The sequence below is a fragment of the Tupaia chinensis genome, unplaced genomic scaffold (genome assembly GCF_000334495.1).
Source record: "Tupaia chinensis unplaced genomic scaffold, TupChi_1.0 Scaffold000117_2, whole genome shotgun sequence".
Classification (NCBI taxonomy): domain Eukaryota; kingdom Metazoa; phylum Chordata; class Mammalia; order Scandentia; family Tupaiidae; genus Tupaia; species Tupaia belangeri.
The window spans coordinates 10,345,947-10,353,179 of record NW_006159583.1 but is presented as its reverse complement, the minus strand read 5'-3'; the positions used below and the strand labels follow the sequence as shown (position 1 = coordinate 10,353,179).

The following is a 7,233-nucleotide window of genomic DNA, read 5'->3' as shown; positions in this document are numbered from 1 at the left end:
GCCTGCCGCTGCTGCTGCTCGTGGCGCTGCGGGCAGGACTGGCAGGTACGTGGATTGTGCCGCGGGGTGGTGGTCACCGATGTGGCCCAGCTCGCTCCCTCCTCTCACTGCCACCCTCCTCTGCTCCCCTGTCGGGTTTCGCTTTCCGGCTGGCGGGGGTCGGGGCGCGTCAAGCGTGCACCGCTCCGCGTTGCAACTTCTCCGTGGATCCGAGGCGCGTGGCTGTGCTCGCTCTGAATTTTAAGTTGCGATCAGTGGCAACGACTGTGCAGGGCGCCCTTGCCGGAAGGTCCCAGGCTCCCGGCACAGCAGCCGCGGCCAGGCCCAGACACACCCAGCTGGGCTCAGTGTCTGAGCCGTCTGACCTGTAGTCCTGGAACAGGAGCGCCCCAGAGTCTCTGGGTGAGGTCTGCGCTTGGAAAAACCAGAATTTCTGAGAGTGTTCTGAAGGAATGGGATCTATTTAGAAAGAAGAAGTCCATCTAAAATAGGCTTTCTCCCTTGTTGGGAATGTCATTTTTAAATTTGCAATTTGAACATGTGCAGATATGCGTCGTTTGCTTTTTCAGAAATAACTGATTTATGACATAAGGTAACCGAAGATTGTGTTTGGTTTGGTTTTCAACTTTAAACTCTCTACCAATTGGAGTTCAGGAAACTAGAATGATTCATTAATCTAATTGCTTTTATTCCTTCTGCATTTCTGGCATAGAGAAAAGAAATGTTTATATTTGTTTTTTAAAACAAACTACCTGAGATTCCCCCCTTTTTATTTCAATTAACAACAAAACTTCGTAGAGTATCATACTTTGTACAGACTTGGTTCCAGCTTCCGTACCTTTTAACTCAGAACTGAACGGTGAATGCAGAAAGAACACTGTAAAGCCCAGAGTTCTCAGTAGTCAAAGGAAAAGTTGCTTAGGCTCACTATAGTTACAAAGGTAAGAAGACTGCATGCAGATCTCGGAAAGACTTTTAAACAATAGACTTCATACACACAAAAAAGTTTCTCTTCTAAATCCTATATTTATCAGAATAAATTATAGTTACTTTGTCTTTCATTATTCCCAGGCAAACTGAATGGAAGAGACTACTGTTGACATAAACATATTGAGCCTTTAATTATAGATATGAATTTGCTTGGTTTTATCTTTAAAGATAGCAATAAGACTGATTCTTTCATTGGTTTGGAGAGCTGGTTTGGGGAGCTAAAGGTAGTAATAGTCTTCTTTACTTTGAGATGTTTTTAAACAAAGAGAGCGAGGCATCCTCAACAGGGTAGTCACGCTGAGACCCATCCCTAACTTCAGCCAAATCTGGATCTTATGCGGTAGCCCAGCCTATTCAGGGAGGTCTCCAGAATTGAGTCCTGAACCTTCATGCTGAGACCCACCCCTAGCTTCAGCCAGCCCAGGCTTGTGTGCAATTGCCCAGCCTGTGCAAGGAGGTCTCCAGACGTGAACCCTAAACTTTCACATGTGGGTCAGCCTGGCAGAGCATTGTGGTACCACTGGACCACTGTCCAGCCCCCTACAAGTAGTAATAGTTTTGACTTCAAAGCAAAATTTTCAAAAACAAACAAAACACCCAAAGAAACTCTTCTGACCCAAGAGAGTCAGGTACTTATTAATTATTCTTAGAGCATTCCTGTCCCCTCTATGGGCTCCAGCACCCTAAAAACTGCTGTTTAAACCAGATTAAAAAGTGTAGAAAATTACCAGGTTCCCATACCTGCTCAACATTGAAAGGTTATCAGCAATATGTGCTGAACCACATAGGCTTCTTAAGTGTTATAGGACTTTGATGCCCTCAGGCAGATGAAAGTATCAATGCTTAATTTTTTTTGAACTTATTAAAAATTCAGAGTTTCACAACTCCGTGTTGGATCAGGCAGTATACTTAAAACCAAAATGGTTGAAGCAAAAGGAAAATTCCCTCAACATGGCATAATGGTTTTAGGAAAATCTTAATATCCCATTTCAGATATATATTTTAAAGGACTTCAGAATATCTGTGATGTTCCTTCAAGGCAAGAGTGATACACACTAGGTCATTCACTCACTAAACTCTCTAAGCACAGAATTTCACACAGAAGTTTATGCCAATGACTTATCAAGCTCTACCCTCTTGGTCATTCCCGTATCTTATCCCTATTACCTATACAAAATTAGTTCTGTTTTGGAGGGTGGTGACCACTGCACTGCACTTCAAACCACCAAAAGGGCTTCTTCAATCACTTTATCCACTGCCTAACCAAATGCCAACTTAGTCTGGAACATACACAATGGCCACTGTTACCCTGTAAAGACTTGTCAGTCTGTTTTCCTTAGACTTCGGTTTTTGGGTTTTTGTTTTGTTTTGTTTTGTTTTGTTTTGTTTTGTTTTGCCACTGTTACCCTGTAAAGACTTGTCAGTATGTTTTCCTTAGACTTCGTTTTTGTTTTGTTTTGTTTTGTTTGCTAAAGGCGCGTGCGCTCCCCAGACAGACAGAGAGAGACAGAGAGACAGAAAGCGAGAAATCACCCCCCGGGGGGATGGCCACGCCGCAATCCCTTCTCCTGCATGCTCCTCTCGGGATCTTGGGCACGCACGCACACGCACCCGGCATGTGTTTTAAGCCGCCATGTCCGGGACGCGAACCGCAGTTGACTACATGGGAGTCCAGCGACATAGCCATTACGCTAACTGCTGGTCTCCCTCCTTAGACTTCTTGATGTGAGCCTGTACACTATTCATCCAGCCTTCTCTTGGCTGGAGAACCCAAAGTTCCATTCCCTACAGCTGTGTTTTGATGACAAGGGCTATTTTGGCAGTGTGTCTTCCTAATTAAAGCTTAGTTTACATTCTTTCCCCCATTTAAATTTCCTCCTTCCTAACTTTGTAGGTATTTTCCTCTCTTATATCAGCTTTATCATCTTCATCTTCAGTGACTTGGCAGCCCTGAGAGCTTTCATTTTTTTTCAATAAACATTGTGCTCATTTTTATTTTTTTTGGAGAGGTTTTTCACTAGGGTGCATGTGCTTGCCAAACAGACAGAGAGAGACAGAGAGACAGAAAGCAAGAAAGAGAGCTTTTATTTTTTTCAATAAACATTGTGCTCATTTTTTTTTTTGAGAGGTTTTTTCACTATAGGGTGTGTGCACTCACCAGACAGACAGAGAGACAGAAAGCGAGAAATCACCCCCCAGGGGGGATGGTCACGCCGCAATCCCTTCTCCTCCATTCTCCTCTCGGGATCTTGGGCACGCACGCACACGCACCCGGCATGAGTTTTAAGCCACCTGGTCCAGGACTCGAACAGTGGTCAACTACGTGGGAGTCCAGCGACATAGCCATTATGCTAACTGCTGGTTCCCACATTGTGCTCATTTTTGAGGAAAGATATAAGCAAGCAACACTTAACTCTTAGTTTCTTAAGGTTGTCATAACAAGTACCACAAACTAGGTGGCTGGAAATAACATAACTGTATTAATAGTTTCTCAGTGCTGGAGACTAGAAGTCTGAAATCAGAGTCAGGAAGGTTGAGTCCTTCCAAGAGCTTTGAGGGAGAAGCTAGTGCACACCTTTCTTCACTACTGGTAGTTGCCAACAGTCTTTGGTGTACTTTGGCTTGTAGACGTATCATCCTGATCTCTGCCTTCATCCTCCATGGTGTTCTCTTTTTTCTTTTAGAGAGAGATTTTTGCTACAGGCATGTGTGCTCACTGGAGACATAGAGAGAGACACAAAGAGAGAAAGTGAGAAATCTACTCCCCAGGGGAGATGGCAACACTACAGTCCCTTCTCATCCATTCTTCTCTTGGGATTTTGGGCAGGCACGCACATGCATCCAATGTGAGTTTCAAGCCGCTGTGTCCAAGGCCTATGCAGCATTGTGGCACCTCTGTTATACACTGCATTTAGTTACCCAACTCCATCAGGGTGTAATTCAACCCTGAAGAAGTCTGATCCTAGTCCTGGTCACCCTTCAAAACTTTAGAGCATCTCTTTGGCAATGTAGAGGAGAGTCAACCTACTGAAGAACAGTGTGCTGCTCTGACAGTGTTTTTGCTGGCTATTTTGTACTCCATCTTCATGATGTTTGATTGGAAAGTCTGAGATCCCAATTGAGATTACATCATCAACCTAATCTGTCTCAAAATCCCAGTCAACACCAAACAACTAAATACTATTAGTTTTTGACAATTTATTTTAAATGCAACACTGAATTACAGCTCAAAAATGCTTCTTCTGAAACAGAAAGAAAGTACATGTAGCCAGGACCTCAGGACACAGAGAAAAGAATTGCAACTAAGAAGTCAGAAGCTGGACTTTCCAGCCCCTCATCCACTGTGGGAGGTCATTATGGGAAGTCACTTACCATGAGTGAGCTTCAGCTTCCTCATCTTTGCAAAGTGACGTGCTGGCTAGGACTCCGTGGTTGCTAAGGTATAGAGATGGTCATCATCTGTTGGGTCGCCAGAAAAGTCACGATGCTTTTTTGTGTGTAAAAATGCATCATGACTTTTCAGATGACCCAATAGTTGTGGATGTCTCTGTGCCTAGACCCACCCCATGTCCCCTCACAGCCCACCCCTGCCTAGGCAGTACATAACCAGATCTTCATCTGGCCTTGCTCCTTCCACCTACCTGAGGGAACCTTCTTCTGTCACTACATGCCCTTGGGGCTGGTCAATCCTAGGATGTTTGTCTCTAGAACTCTGGTTCATACTAGGTCTCTTTCAGCACTGAGACCAACCCCTGCATAAGACCCCATAGACTCACTTCTTTAGATTCCCCTGATGAACTCCCCACAGTACTACTTTAAGCAACAACACAATGATCTTTTTTCTTCCCACCAAATTAATTTTAATTTATACCAAGTGGGTGAGTACGATACTAGATTTCTAACTGTTCATTTCCATTTCTTTGACCACAACTCAATAGAGGATTATGCCAAGGATATGCTTTTCTTATATATATATTTTTTTATCTTTTAGCCACTGTGAAGGGTTACCCAGCTGTGCATTATATTACCTAGTGCCACAGTGACAGCACTATTTATTAATTTATTGTGGCCATTACAAGCTGAAAGGTAACTTACATAGAAAAGCAAGTGAATTGGATGTGCTTGGAGGAAATGGACTGTGCTCTGTGCCTTTTTATATCCATAACCATCACTCTTCCATTTGCTTAACTGCTTCCCACACATAGTAATTCATGGCAATGTATATTGCTCATAGTAATGTCAGATGCTTTTCTAATGATGACAGTTACTACTGATGATAATGAATAGTATGTATTTAGTTGGATAATTGGGAAGAAATACTATAGAAGGTAAGAATGGGTAGTTGGGGGCTGACCCTGTGGCACAGTAGTTGATCCCTGGTCAACAGGGGTTCAAATTCCAGCCCTGTGGGCTTCATACTGGGTGAACATGCTTTCTCAGGATCCTGATGGGATGGAGACTTGGAGGAAAAAGGACTGTGAGGTGACCAGGTCTGTTGTGGGGTTCTCTCTCTCATGCATGAATACACTTTCTCTGACACTAAAGAAGAAGCAGATGGGTGGGTGAGAGTAATGGCAGGGGTTGAATGCAGAGGTAATATTGAAAACCCATTCCAGAGAGCATCAGTTGAGTGCTAAGGAGCATTTTAATCATCCAGCACTAATCTAACCAATAAGCACATTGAAAAAGTTACCAATTTGGGGTATAGTAAAACTATTTGTTTTTATTTTTTCATTCTGAAAACATCTGTAACCATTTCTTGGGACCAGGTGGTGCGTAGCAATAACACCACTGGACCCACATAGGAAAGGTCCTGGGTTCACATCCTAGAATCTCCCTGAGCACCCAGGCAGGGCACATGTGCCCATGACCTGGGCCAGGGGAGAGTAGAGGTGGACCAGACCTTGAAGGCCCTGTTGGGAATGCCTCCCTCAGAAGCAATAAGTAAATAAACTCATTTCTTGGGGTTAATCAATAAACTAAGCATTATTTTTGCTACCTTTCTCAAATAAATTGTTAAGACTAATTCCTGTCCCACTGCTCTTCTTTCTTTGCTTCTTCCTATCCTTCCTCAAGGAAAATAATATGGTATGTGAATGTACAAACTAAATAGATAAATACAAAAGTTGAGGAAAGTTGATCACAGGAAGATGAGATCTTTGAGGGCATGTGTGGAAGTGTGTGCCATGAGGGAGGAAAACTACCCTGCTGGTCAACGTGTCAATCATGCTTATTCTATTCTTCATTGTTGCTTCTCAACTTACTGAAGCATTTACTGATAGATGCATTGACAATTCACAAACTATTGACATTCTTCACTATGATGCTTTGATAAAAATGGGAAAAGAAATCTCCATTCCCTCCTTCTCTCAACTGCCCTTTGTTCATCATTTAGCATTTAGCATTTCTGTCTGATTTTTTAAAAACATCCAAATCTCCAACATTTAGTTATTTTTAAGGCTTCCTTATTTTTTTAAATTTTTTTCTACATTTTTATCTTATTGACTTCCTCTCCAAAAATTTCAAGCAATAAGGATATTAACAGAAGAATTGGATTGCCTCAGTGAGGGTAAAATGAAATGTTTGTTGTGAAAGTGATTTGAAAAATAAAGTGGAGGATGTCTGTTGACATTCAATCAATGTCTGTTGATTGAACTTGGAGTTTCCAACAGTTGTTCTATTCAGTACCTGGGTGACCCCAAATAGTTTGTCCCTATTTTTTTCTCTTTTGTGTTTTCTTTTCTGAGACCTATTGTCAAGTAGTAGAGTTCTAATCCACGTTAAAATCTACTTTTCTACATTTACTATGATAATTACAACCAACCAAGACATTTTGAAGATCATAAAATATCAGGAAAATTGGGTCCCTGTTCTCAAAAAGCTTATTTTCTAAAAGAAGAATTGCTGCTTTTCTTCTAAGCTTTGTTGTCCAGTTTTAAGGATTTTTGTCCTGTCTTGAGCTGTCAATAGGTTCATATACCTACTATTTGAACAGAATACTAACCTGTTTCTAGGCTTTAAGTTTCAAGGAAATTTCCTTACCAGTTCAAAACTGCTTTTCTTGAAATTACCAGCTGAACGTGCTATTGAAAGTAGTTAGATTATTTATGAAATTGTGTGATCAACAAAATGTGGGGGGAGAAGGAATTGAAGACAACTGTAGACAGCAGAGATAGTGTGATAAGAGGGTGGGAAAGGGCAGAGAGTCAGACATGGGGGTTAAATATATATATATATATATAT

At 42.0% G+C, this 7,233-nt stretch overlaps 1 protein-coding gene across 1 annotated transcript in view; it reads left to right on the top strand.

The window, feature by feature from the left end:
- The first annotated feature begins 6 nt into the window (after positions 1-6).
- IL20RA (interleukin 20 receptor subunit alpha) overlaps positions 7-7,233 on the top strand; it is a 44,037-nt gene continuing 36,810 nt past the window's right edge. Inside the window, exon 1 of the mRNA XM_006144354.1 lies at positions 7-45. The gene's annotated coding sequence lies outside the window, so the exon portion shown is untranslated. The remainder of the gene's footprint in view (positions 46-7,233) is intronic.